Source organism: Lissotriton helveticus, chromosome 1_2 (assembly GCF_964261635.1).
Source record: "Lissotriton helveticus chromosome 1_2, aLisHel1.1, whole genome shotgun sequence".
Classification (NCBI taxonomy): domain Eukaryota; kingdom Metazoa; phylum Chordata; class Amphibia; order Caudata; family Salamandridae; genus Lissotriton; species Lissotriton helveticus.
The window spans coordinates 54,301,769-54,316,329 of NC_136058.1; positions in this window are offsets into that span (position 1 = coordinate 54,301,769).

Consider the following 14,561-nt stretch of genomic DNA (forward strand, 5'->3'; position numbering starts at 1 on the left):
GCACAGTTTTGAATGACCTGAAGTTTGGACATGGTGGATCAGAGGGCTCCCAGATAGAGCACATTCCCGTAGTCCATGCGTGATAGAATCAGTGCCTGGACCATTATCCGCCTAGCAAGGAATGGAAGAAGGGGAAGAATTTTTCTCAGCATGCCATAGCAGGTGGCCGACAGTTTAGCTGCTTGAAAGTCGAAAGTCAGGGATTGGTCCAGTCATATGCCCAGATTCATGATCTGTTTTTTTGGTACTGGTGGAGGCCCAAAACAATCTGGCCACAGTAGCCCAGGATTGAAAGTTGCCAAATTGCCTAGGAGCATGAGATCTGTCTTGTCTCCGTTTAGTTTCAGGAAGGAGAGCTCCATCCATTTCGCTACCTTCTCCAGACAGAGACCTAACTGTTAACCTAAGAGTTAAGCTTCCACATTTCTCATTAGTGCTCGGCTAGAGTTGCCCTTGCCATTCCTAGTTCGTGTTCAAAAACATTGACATGTACTATGAAACTTGCAAACAATTAATCTACTGGTGTCCTTTTAATGAGGTCGAAGATCAGTTCGTTTTCACCTAATAGGGAGCTTTAAGGATGCCTTTTAATTCATGGCACATCACACTTAATAGAAAACTGGACAGTTGGGTGTTCCATTTAAGAGAATGTTGTGGGTCAGGGTAAATGTTCCCTCAAATTGTGTTCCTTCACAGGAATTAATGATCTCTGTGCACCACAGCAAAGCTTTGTGCACCAAAGACTTGCGTTAAATCACTTTGAGAGCGGTGCAACGCATAAGCTATCAAGTGATGAAATGAGATTTTTTGATTCACATTGACATGTCCATAAAAAGACAAACATCTTTATATTCAAATAAAAAGATACAGGAGGAGGGTGAAAATACAAAAAGAATTATGATCGCTCAAATATCACATTTGCATTTAAGGCACTCAGTCCCAAAAACAATCTTCCAAGCAGTTGTTGTATAATTCGTTTTCTTTATTCAGATCATGTGTTGCTGTCAGTCAGCTCAATATTTGTTTTCATACACAGTTAACAGCCGACGCATTTCTTCCCCCTCCGGGACATCATCAGGGCTTTATCAAACATTCCCTGTGGTCCAGACCCTCGCTCCCGGCCCGATAAAACCATGGTAGAAAAGTTCTAACCACATTAATTTCCTAATTTCAGTAAATCCCACATTGGCGTAAACTTTCTCTGTCTAGAAAACAAAGCTTGGGTACACCCTCCTGACACAAGTAAGCTGCTTCTATGTAGTTATTGAGTTTGTCGAGCCATGGAGCAAACTCTAGCTTATCATTGCTGTGCCCACCTGCTGCAATAAGGTCAGGAGGACTGTGTTGTGTAAAGTGTCATTTTAGAACTGCTGACAATCCCACCTAGTCTCCATCATAATAAAAAAAAAATCAACAAACATCTCGAACCCCAAGATTAATAAAACCTGGCTGCTACCTAACATGGGATCTGTCAGGTGCAGGTAATAAGAAGTAAAAGTGACATATTTACAAACTGAGATCCTATATTTTTTCACATTCACTTTCATGCATAAGCAATATTACAAGGTAAATAACTGCAACATGATTGAAGCACACCTTCAAATCTCTACACACTAACACACCACACATAGGGCTACACTATAAACGAACTCTCTACCAATTGTACATCACTAACTAGTTATTCGACAACCTGGATAGCACTTTAGGGGAGACATGAGGGAGCTGAGAGTTTTACAAACACTACCATCCAGTACTATATAATAAGGTACTTATGTCCTACTCTGTTAAAGTAAAACCTTTGCTAAACTGGAGGCATTGGTGTAGGCATTGAATACTCCCAATTTAGTGAAACACTAAACAGAAAAAACTTTAATAAACATAATCCACAGCAACCCTTTATATACTGGTGTTCCTTTACGTTAAACAGAGCATGTTCTTAACAGCCGCGGTCCTTGCAGGTAACAGCAGTGGGGCGGTGGCGCCAGGTAAGGGGAGATTTCGAGGGACGATGTTGAGGGGAAATTAATCATTTATTACATTTGCCTCAGCATTGTCCCTCGAAATCCCCCTTAAATGGCCCCGCCACCCTACCACTGTTACCTGCACGGACTGCGGCTGGTTCTTAATGTTTCACAATCTGTATTTGTCCTTTACAGTCTGCCCTGTATCAAAGCACCTTAAAGCTGCAGACCATCATCATGTGCTGCTATACAAATTCATTCAAGAACAACATGCACATTTAGCATCCCTGCAAGGGCTCAGAGCACTTTACACAGAGGCAGAGAAATCATACATGTGTGTACATAGTGTACATCAAACGATACAGAAGAATATACATGTTATAATATGTAGTAAGTGCATATTATCCATACTTGTAAGAATTAAATGTGAAGATTGAGAATAAAACAATAGGGGTCTAAACCCATGACATACAGTTTGTATGTTGTTCCTTGGTGCCTGTAAACAGATCATTGTGTTATATTAGGAGGCTTGCAACATATGAACTGGATGTAATAAAATGACATCAGCATTAATAGCAATAGCCAACTTACCTCTCTAAATAAAATACCAATCTGTGATCCTGTGTTACATGATGTGCAGGTACATTAACACTCTATGCTATTTTATGAGTCAAAACTGTCCTGTGCTCACTGTGCCATTGGATTTAAGCTAGCCTAGCTGATGAGGGGTGATATTCCAAGCCAGTCCCAGGATGCTTGTTTCTGGTCCAGGGACAACCTGTTTTGGTAGCTCGAGCTGTACTGTTCCCATGGATAGCAGAGTAAAGAGTGGTCCCCTTGTTCCCAGGGAGAGCAGGGTAAAGTCTGATGGCTGTGTCCAAACTGGAATGGCATGGTGAGCACACAACAATATATATATGCCCAGATCTCAGTACTGGGGGTGAATGTTTGACAATGTTCAGCATTCTGTCCATCATCTTTTTGTGTTGTTTATTTATTAGACAATAATGTTGCTCCAGGTATAATAAGAATCTAGGCTGCATACTGGGTGCCCCAAATAACTGACTTGCCTCTTGATTTGTTGTCAGAGTGAGATGCCTGAATGTGTCCAAGTTCCTAAAACAAGAAAGAAGATCACTTTTAATAAATGTTTGTCAGTAATGTAACCTGTTGAGGTAAGGTGAAACGTTAAAAAATACACTTTCTTGAATCTTGAAAAGGCTTTATAATATTTCTACATGGTGTTTATTGCATGCTTTACATTCATCTCTAAAATTTTCTAATCAACCAATTGAGACCATGAACTTGTCTTCGCTCTGCTTTTTAATTTACTGGCTGTTGCACCTCTTATTGTAAAACAAACGGAGGTGCGGCATTTTAGTTTTTTTCAGAAGGCCTCCACCCACCTCCTGCATGTTTGTCAATCACACAGCATGTCTGCCCCCCTTCTCAGCGGGGTTCCTTTATCTTCCTGGACAGCACCACCCCCGTTCACGGGCGATCAGCCAACCATCTTGACCTGGAAGCCCGTTACCATCGAATACATCACAGCGACCATGCATAAAACCCAATCAGGAGCCTCAAAGGAACCCCGCCCACCGCACATATTCCACAAGGCCGTTGCCACCATTGCACCCGAACTTGGACTGACGATCAATGCCTCCTTCACGTCCGGCATCTTCCCAGGTGACTAGAAGCGGGCAGAGTTTAACCCCTACTCAAGAAGCCCACGGCTGACCCAACAGACCTGAAAAAATACTTGCCCATCTCTCTCATCCCTTTCACAGCCAAAGTCACTGAGAGACTTGTGAAAGCTCAGATGACCACTTTCATTGAAGTGAACTCCATCCTACACTCCTCCCAGTCCGGAATCAGCAGGAGCCACAGCACTTAGACTGCTCTCCTCACCGCCACAGATGACATCCGCATGCTACTCGACCAGGGACACACCATGACCCTCATCCTACTAGACCTCTCTGCAGCCTTCGACACCATCTCTCATCGCACCCTCGCAGCCGGATTTCACGACACAGGGATTCAAGGAGCCTCTGTTGACTGGATCCGATCCTCACTCCCCGGCAGAACCCAGAGGATCAGACTCCCTCCTTTCTTCTATGAACCCACCGACATCAACTGCAGAGTGCCCCAAGGCTCATCACTCAGCCCCATGCTCTTCAACATCTACATGGCCCCCCTCGCCGCCATCGTCAGACAGCATGGGCTCAGCATTGTATCCTACGCGGACGACACCCAGCTCGTCCTCTCACTCATGAAGAATCCCGAAGACACCAGACTCTGCTTCCAGAAGGGAATTAAGAACTTGGCAACCTGGATGAAAGACAGCTGCCTGAAGCTCAACTCAGAGAAAATCGAGGTCCTCATCCTCGGACTCTGCAACTCCACCTGGGACAACTCCTGGAGGCCCTCCGCCCACGGGATCCCACCCACTCCAACAGACCACGCATGCAACCTCGGCATCATCCTCGACTCTTTTCTCTCCATGAACCGCCAGATCAACACCAGATCCCCCCGAATGTAGAAAGATCATCACCCACGCGCTCATAACCAGCAGACTGGACTACGGCAATGGCAACGCCCTATATGCCAGAATGAACAGATCTCTCCTACACAGACTCCAGACCATCCAGAACGCTGTTGCCCAATTCGTCCTCGGAACTCCACGGCACGATCACATGACCCAACACCTACGAGACCTCCATTGACTCTCCGTCAAGAAGAGGGTCACTTTCAAGTGCCTTACCCATGCCTACAAATCCCTCAACAACATCGGACCCAAATACCTCAACAAGAGATTATCCTTCCACGTACCCTGGAGAGACCTCCGCTCCGCCCACCTCGCCCTGGCAGAGGTCCCCCGCATCCACAGAAACAGAATAGGCAGGAGAGCCTTCTCCCACATCACAGCCAAGACCTGGAACGAGCTCCCTGTGAACATCAGATGCTGCACATCCCTGCACACATTCATGGCTCTTTGACTGATCTGAAGCTCCCCGCCCCCCCAGCAGTGCGCTATACAAACCCCTGATTGATTGACTGATTGATCTCCCTTGGTGTGCCATCCAGCAACCAGCATACTGCTTTTCAGATGTGTGCCTTTTTAATAGATGTGCATTTAAAGTTTCAGATACAGATTGCTCTTTAATGTTTCTGTATCAACATGTGTGCTCGACGAACGACTCTGGGCGCTTTGAGAAAGCAGATTGCGTGCACATGTGCACCTTCTAGGGAACATAGTGCAGGACCAATAATGCCTAATATAATCCTTCTGCTACAACATTCCAACTTTTGTTTTTTTGTTTTTCCCTATTTAATTCTACCCTCACTGAGAAGAATATACTAATTAGAGGCTTTATGCCTTTGTTACACTGGTTGTTAAGTTCATCTCCCTCGTTACTGGCCTTTGCCTGCATCTCATGCTTATGACTCTGGTTCGGGGTGTGTAACAACTGGTACAGTCCTCTGCAGTGGATTATAAGGCAATTACAGACCATTTGAATGTTCAATTGAATGAATAGGAGTGGGAGGAGTCAATAATGGTCCGAATAGTTCTTCTGCTCCACCATTGCAATGATTGTCTTTCTGTTTTCTCAGATGATTGATAAAGTGAGTGGAAAAGGAACATTGCAAATTATACTTTAGGCTGTGCAAGAACTGGCTTAAAATCAGTTCTGACAATAACCACATCTCTTCAGCTGAAATGCGCATCCTTGGTGGAGAGTTCACAACCATGGCTCAGAAGACAATGGCCTTGCTCTGAGTCTAGGAAGGATATGGGGTGTTCCCAGCTGACCACTTACGATGGATTATATATCTAGGAGTAGACAGGAACAGTCTGTAACACAAAGGACAACCTTAGCACTACCTCTTTTCACTTTGAGATGCCACGGACACCTTTCGCATGGGGAGAGAATGTGGCCTAATGACTGGGGTTTGTCTAAATAGGGGAGTCACCAAGGAGCAGACAACAGGCCTGTCTGGTGGCAGAAGGGGTCTGCTATATTGACATAGGGGCTCCTAGGTAATTTTACAGTAAGTCAAAGAGGATGACCTGTAAAAGGAGGTGGAGGCTGTGAGAAAATACTTAAGACTGGGTGGCAGAATATCTTTAATCACCGGCTAGTGAACAAGTAAATCTAGAACCTCACCCACCTCCTCCACAGAACATTCCTGCATCTAGGAAAAAGACACCAGAAGATGAAGACCTAGTTGGACAAAGACCCCTACTCCTGACTCCGACTGGAAAAAAAGTTTAACTAAAGGACAAAATGACTCCTAACTGCTGCCCACATCCTCAGACTGGAACTGCTCTCCAAGTGTCAGATGGTTAACCTACTTTGCCTCATTCAGGGTTATAAAAAGCAGGACCCCTGACACCAAAAGGGCCTAGCTGGCTACAGGGGAATTGACCCTGCAGAAGACCTTACTCAATAGAGGTCTTGCACTATAAGGCTGCCCTGAAGAGCTATGGACTGCAGAACTGACCAGAAGGAAATATTGCAACAGTTGGAAAAAAAGTGGGACATAGTAATTTTTCCTCCTCCAGACCTCAGGATGGTCACACCTAAGAAAAATACAAAAAAACAGGTTCATCCTTGTCAGAACTTTTTACTGCACTGAAAAGAGGTTCAGTGGCACCTCACATTAAAGGTATTGGCCTCATGAAGATCTGCCCGGCTACAACTTCCAGTCTTGTCCAGTTAATGGATTATGACGTAAAAAAAAGTATCTTAGAGGGATATCTATGCCACCAAGATAATAGTCCACCCACCAAATTTAGATGTGGATGGACTTTAGGTTTATTCAAGACAGAGTCTGTTCTGTCTTCATCTTGATTAAACCCCTTAATGGCTCGGCAGAGTAATGGACATGAGAGGCAGACCTATAATTTTACCTGACAGGATTGAGAAGAGTAGACTTAGAGGTCAGTATTGACTGCCTCTCACAGCCAGGAAAACTGGCAGTGAGGGGCAATGAAAACAGCTGAACACGTGCCTCACATTGGGAGAGTAAGTCCAGTGCGAGTGAAAGAATTTTCTTTTTGAAAAAAAAAAACTGTTTGGTGCAGGGCTTTGTCAAGCAAGGAAACTATAAACTACATTAACAGGTACCACTGTGACATCAATTCTTACCAATGCTTTAGAAAAGACCGCCAGCTTCTAATCCTGGTGGGCGCTGTAGTCTTGGCCTGGCAGACGGTAAATTCTTCGTCATGCCAATGGAGATTATTCAATCTTTCAACAATTAAATCGGGCCCTAAGTTTGAAGGGAAAAACTTTGACCAGATTACCTACTTGGTGTATTTGACCTCTGCTGTGAGCATAAAATTTGATCTAGATCCTAGTCAACTGTGAAGTATTATTTTCCATGGTGCTTCACTTTTTCTAGGTGCTTTTAGCTCTAACATTTCAAAATCATACCTCAGATCCCGTTTTACTTATTTTAATGAGCTTGGTGTCTTTTCCCTCAATACCTTTTCTACAATTTTCGAAATTGATTTGGGTAATTTATTGTTTTGTTTTCCTTACTCTGAAATGTTTGATATTGCTTGAACTTAACACGCTCTTCTGTTGGGATTGCCTGCTGAATATTCCATGGCTACCATTTGTCAAGCAGAGATTCATCTCAGACCTAACAATATTGTTTTTATTTTGTTTGTGGAGATCACTCCCTCAAAAATAAACAACCACATTTCTGACATGTTCTAAGGGCCTTATTATGACTTTGATGGTCCTCCTGTGGCACAAGCACTGTTCCATCTGCAGGAGGACCGGCAAGGCCGTGGTGCACCTGCCCAATGGATTCAGAGTATAATCCAGGTTGGGTAGGCGGTGCTGCGGCAGCCTCACAGCAGTGGTATGTGAGGCTCTTACAAGAGCCTATCATGCAGACCACTGCTGTGAGAGTGACGACTGTATGTTCCTCACCATGCAGGAACGAGGGTGCAATTACAGGGAAGCACAACATGTGCCCCCTCCACATGCATCCCCAGATCTGGCAGGGAGCCCTGTTTGGGTCCCCTTAGTTGCTTCTCTACCCCCTTTTTCATGGTGGGCTCACTGCTATAAAAAGGGTGGTGAACATGCATCTCGCAATATGCTCAGTGGTGTCGGGAGCGGAACAACCAGCATGTTAAGGGCAGCTTCAGACCACCCACCCACCGGGATCCTTGATCCCGGTGGAGCCGGCGGTTACGTGGTAGTCCAACTGCCACACTCGGAATATTGTAGGCGTAGCCGCAGTGAGGGGGTGGTTAGACCATCATCACAAGAATGGTGGTCTTGAGGGTTGACATACTCGTAATAAGGCCCCAAGTGCCTGTCCTTACACATTTCCCAACATAAGTTCGCTCCCAGGTTTGTGAGTACATTTTATATCTTATAGTTAGCAGGCCCTTTGGCTATTAGACTAGAATTACCTAAATATTGAAAGATTCACCGTGTATTTCACAGTTAAACCAACTCTGATATAAGGTCTGCACAACCCCATTACCTGTCCTTCTTGATGGTATTCCATAAATTGAGGTAAATGGGAGTTAAGACTCAGTTTTCAGAGGCCATTTGGTTACTTTGTCTTTTGTTAGGGGTAGGATGCCTCCGACAGTTCATGGGAGATGGCTTTCTATGTTCACGCCCTCGGATTAGTGGCTTCCATTCAGCAATGCTTTCCCCATAAAGTGTCATCCAAGTCTATTGTTGGGGAGTTCATGGTGAGTGGGTATTAGAGTCGACACAGAGAGGCCATCTACTTGTAAAGATACTCATCAGAGTCTTCCTCCCCGTATTAAATCCATAAACGTTCCTGCTACAACATAGAAAAGTATTTACACAAACTCATCACATGGTGTAATAGGGCACAGTAAGAGGAAATATCTATTAGCGTAGAGAAATCATGCTTGGTGAATGTGATGTACTTGACATTTGGGAGGCAATATGCCAAGGGCTAACATGTGAGTGAAGCAGGGTCTAGTTTTATCATATAGTGCCCCAGGCCCATTCTGTCCACATCTGAAGCATAAGCGTCTCAGTTGTCCCTGCCAGCCCACAGACAGGGTTTTGTGTTAAAATTGGCCACACTGCATTAAGCGTGTAGGAGGCAGTAGGCCCCTTGTCCTCCTGTACTCTCAGATGTATCTCTCCCATGACCTCTTCATGTACATCTCTGTGAACATCAAGATGTAGGAAGAACAGGATGTGTCTGCCATTTAGAAGAACAAAATTGGCCAAGGAGTGGAGGCCAACTGGGACTTTCCACAGCTTTAGAAATAACAAGTAACATCTAACATTTTGCATTCTTCTGCTTTCTTAGAAAAATTTCCAAGAAGTGACGCAAATCATGTTCGAAAAATGTTCAATTTCATTATGATTTACGGTCAAACATCAAGTGACTTTTTGGTAAACTTTTGTAATGTAGGGTCACTTCTGCTTTCCTAATATTTCCAGGAAGAGACCAAAAGTGTTCCTCCTAATATTTCCGAGAAGTGGCCAAAGTGTGTCACATTCTGCGGTCAAGGCACCTGAAAATGTTGTGATTCTGTGGTTGATGGTTCCTTATTAAAAGAGTATAAATGATCTGCTCTTCAGTCCATTCGGCGGACTACCTCTCACAATTGATCCCATGGGTCATGACGCGTGTGTTGTCTCCCTCAGCTATCTTCTCTAACATCTTTGGCTATGGCTGAGGCTATAATGCTTATTATATCTTGAAACTGTCTCTTTATCTCTCTTCTGCATTTGCCGTGATTTTTAAACGTAAAAAATTGCATGATTTGCTTCTTCATCTAGCAAGGTGTCTCTGAAACTTGTTATCTTCTAGATTACACAATGCTATTTTTTGATTAACATTGTGCCTTTGAAATTTAATGCTTAAAATTGTTCTTTAATAAAATGCCACTCTGACCCAGTTCTGACTCAGTTCCTGCATTTCACACTTATTTGTCCTTGTTATAGATAGAGCACCCCTGCACCCCTGCTCAAATTAAGCTAGTAAAAAAAAACACCCTTTAACATCTGGCGACCACACAAAGGGATGTGCACAGCCAGCAAGGAAACAGAATCTGCAACCTGCGACCACGGAGATTGCCCTTATCGGTGCCTCTTCTTGACTGAGCAGGCACAGCACGCACAGGGGTAAGTCAAAGTCATTCTCTTTGCCTTCTCCCACTGCGTTGTTTTGGCTATATTTTCAGTTACATTAAAGAGAAAGGGTTCACCCAAATAAAGTCACTGGGACCTGGCTATTCTAAGTACTAAGAAGAGGGGTCCAAGCAATCACAAGGGAACATTTTAAAACAATTAGCAATCAGTAAGAAAAAACTTTATGAGCCTGCATTGTTATTAATTCATAATGCAGGTGTGAACTGATTTTCTTTCATTTCAAATACAAAATCACACAATAATTCACAGTGCCCCTGATAGGAAGGGAAGTGATAGTGCAGGGTGGTGTAGGTAAGGAATAGTGACAATAAAAAGACAGCCACGAAGGGCCTCAGTGTCCTATGTATCCAAGTTCAAACATAGACAAGACAAAAGACCACTGGTTCAATACATCCTTCTATGATAGTCATGCTCCACATGTCACGTTAAATGAGCAATTTATGGGAGTGAAGCTGAATAAATACAAAAAGCTGTCGACGTTTCGACCCTCTAGAATTAGCAGGCATTAATTATGTCCTTGCGTCGGGGTCTTCATCACGACGGGGGCGGGGCAGACAACCAGGGGTTGCTTGTCTCCAGGACGGATGACGAGGAGGGGGCTCTCGGGGAGGATGGTTTTCAGATTATATATTGACGATATTGGGCAGCCGTCCGGTAGAGATTGGAGCATGCGTCTGTCTCTCAATTGCAAAGTTGGTCCGAAGATCCCACAGTACGTTTTCAATAGTCGCGGAATCGCCATTAACGGACGTGAGGCGTCTTGGATGCGGATTTAGTCTGCATGTCGACAGCCAGTTTATTCCCCGAGAATTGAAAAACGTACTGCAGGATTCCCCGACTATTGAAAACGTACTACGGGATCTTCGGACCAACTTTGCAATTGTGAGACAGACAAACTGCTCTCATTTAATATCACGATGAGTGAAAATTATATATTCAACGGTACATTGTTGTATAGACATCCAGGGGCAAAAAATAAGTTTGCAGAGACCATAGGTCATATTATCGACTCTAGTGTAGACTTTCAAGATTTTTCCATACTAGGTGATTTTAATTATCACCTAGAAAATACAAATGACCAATATACAACATCATTTCTGGAGCTGATGTTCAGTGTCTCGTTGGAACAGTTAGTCAAGCATCCTACTCACCTTGCCGGGCACACTCTAGATGGGATATTTACATCAAACCCTCATTTGAAAGTGCAGGAGATCTTGTCATTCCCTTGGTCTAATAACATGGCCATTCGGTTTGTACTTACTTCCTCCCATTATCGTACTCTTTCTCATTCTACCCTTAAGACATTTAAAGGGAGGAATTGGAAGGAAATCTGTCCACAACAGCTGCTGTCAACCACAGCCACCAATAGTTTCACCAATTGGTTTGAAACTGCACTAAATATCCTAGCCCCTGAAAAAACCTTTACTAGTAAATGGTTAAAGAAATCAGAACTTTGGTTCTGTGACGAACTACGCACCCAGAAGCAACTCTGCAGGTGTTCAGAGAGGCGTTGGAGAAAAACCTATATGGTAGCCAAAAAATCAGCTTATTCACAATCATTGAGCAAATACAAAAAGATGATCTTTGAGAAAAAAAGTAGATATTTCACAGAAAAAATCAAGCAGGCAGGCAACTCAAGCAAAATACTCTTTTCTACTCTAAAGGAACTAGTGACTCTTCCCACTCCATCAATACTGAACAGCAATGTTGCTTTCTGTAATCAATTGGATGATTCCTTTAGTAACAAGGTGCTTTCTATTCATGATTCCTTCACAGGAAATGATACTGAGACCCAAGTGAATGATTCCTCTTCACTTCTCTGTCTGCCGACGGTCTGATGGCTTTCACCCATCCTAATGTTTACCAGGTGTCGCAGATTGTCAGATTAGTGAAGGCAGGGGCTCCATCAGACCTCTGCCCCCGAAAATATTTCATCTGGCAGTTGATGAGATTAGCGAGCAACTCAGCCTGCTTTATAAGGAGATCCTTGTGTCCGGCGTCTTTCCAGATGCCTGGAAGAAGGTCTCTATTACCCCTTTGCTAAAGAAACCTAGCTTGGACCCCGATGATTGCAACAACTACAGACCTATAGCTAGGATCCCGTTTCCAGCCAAGGTTCTGGAGAAAATTATACATTTCCAACTCACGGCCTTCGCGTCCTCGGAAAACCTGCTGGATTCCTCATAATATGGCTTCGGGCAAGGACATGGAGACGGCATTGGTTATGGCAGCAGAGGAGCTTCGCCCACGCTGGATTCCGGTGCAAAGGCTGCCCTGATCCTTTTGGATCTCTCAGCGGCCTTTGACACCGTGAACCATACCATTCTTATTTATAGGCTCCAGAAGTTGGGAATTTCAAACCTAGCTTTAAGTCTGATTACATCCTATCTCAACAACAGGATTCAATGCGTGCAAATTGGAGACTCTAGTTCAAAACAAATTGTACTTCCTTGTGGGGTGCCACAGGGCTCATCTTTGAGCGCTACTTTGTTCAATCTGTACGTCACCCCCCTAGCAGATGTCATCAGGCAGTTCGGTTTCTTGCTGGTGTCCTACGCCGATGATACCCAGATTGTAGTATCCATCTCCAGCAATCTGGAAGAAACTGCGGCCCATTTTAATCAGTGCATAGCCCGCGTGGATCACTGGATGCTTGTGAACTGCCTAAAGCTTAATGGTAGTAAAACAGACGTTCTTTTGTTATGCTCAGACATCTGCTTTTGGTACCAAAGCTGGTGGCCTCGAACCATGGGAATAGGTCCCACTCCGGTTCATAAAGCTAGGAATGTGGGAGTCATTTTTTTAATGATAGGCTCACCTTCCAACATCAAACTAATAAGGTTGCCTCAAAGGTACATCTGACTTTAAAATTAATTCGGAAGGTGAAACCTTATATTCCACCTGTAGCAGTAAAAACACTGTTGACAACGTTGGCATTGACCAGACTGGACTATGGAAATGCCCTTTACCTTGGCCTACGGAAACACCACCTACTCAAACTGCAGCGGGTTCAAAATTCCGCTGCCAGGATGCTGTTGAATGTTCCTAAATTCCAATCCGTATGCCAAGGACTAAGACAACTTCATTGGTTACCGGTGAAGAAGAGGTCGGAATTTAAAGCCTTGTGTTTAGCGTTTAAGGCGCTACAGGGCACAGGACCCGAATATCTGAAACAGCACTTGCTGTGGTTTCGCCCAGGCAGAACGTTGCGTTCAGCTCAGAGCAAACTTCTGCAGATGCCTAAATTCAAGAGAGTTTGCTGGAGAGGTAGTAGTTTTCTTCACTGTCAAATTGTGGATTTCACTTTCGTTACCTATATAAAACTGCCCAACACTATCACTGTTCAGAGAGGCTCTGAAAACTTGGGTTTTCTCACTACAATGTTCATTCATCCTCTATCTTTGACATATTCCTCCACTGTAGCGCCTAGACGCTCTCGGGCATTCGAGTGCAATTTACATTTTTAATTAATTCATTCATTCATTATTTAACTGATTAAACCCTGGATACAGTACATTGAGTCAAGTCAAATTAATTTATTCGTATTTCATTTTTAAAAAACATAAAAGCACAGATAAAATTACGTTTCCTGGGAAATAAATAAGGCAGTAAAGTTTAATTACAAGGGAAAAAAGCTACAATCTTACTTAATTTACATCCTAATTGTCTTTCTTAGTCTGATCACACATTTTAAGTAACTTCCTACAAGCCCCACTGTCAATTCATCTTCCATACATTGTAACTTTAAGTATGCGGCTCTGCATTGTCTTAACCCATGCTGCTTTAAGATCGGTAGTAAAGAAGATCTCCTCGGCAGCGTGTAAAACCTACAGAAAAGAGTTACATGCAATGTTGATTGTGCCGAGATACCATCACAAGGGTAAGGTGCTAGAGTACGTGACCGATCATTCATCACAGGGAATGTGGTGAGCCTGTGCACAATACCTAGGCGAAAGCGTGTCAATAGCATCCGATCAAAGGGTCTTGTCAAATATGACAGGTATGGCTGTATCCCTGTACATGTCAACATAATATGGTTGTCCATAACCGATTGTTTTTCTTTCTCCAGAAACCATGACTTTTCTTACAGATAGGACAAATAATCCTTTTTAAGGACCTTTCTGGAGATAATGTTCGTACAGTCTGGGTTTGTAAAAAATTCCGGGTGGCCAATTTCATCTGGCATCTCCTTAATATGTCGTAGCCATGGGATGTGATACGCATTATTCAGTTTTAAAAAGTCCATTATCACATCCTGGTTAAAAACTGCTTCTGGAGTGTTCCATATCTTATGCCAATTACATTGAGTTCCTTGACCGTCCCCTCCCACAATGAACAATGACATAATAAATTGAGGTCAAACACTGCAATGTCTTACTGGCCCCCGCTAAATGATAAAAGCTGTGGTTGCAGGGCTGCCAGGTCA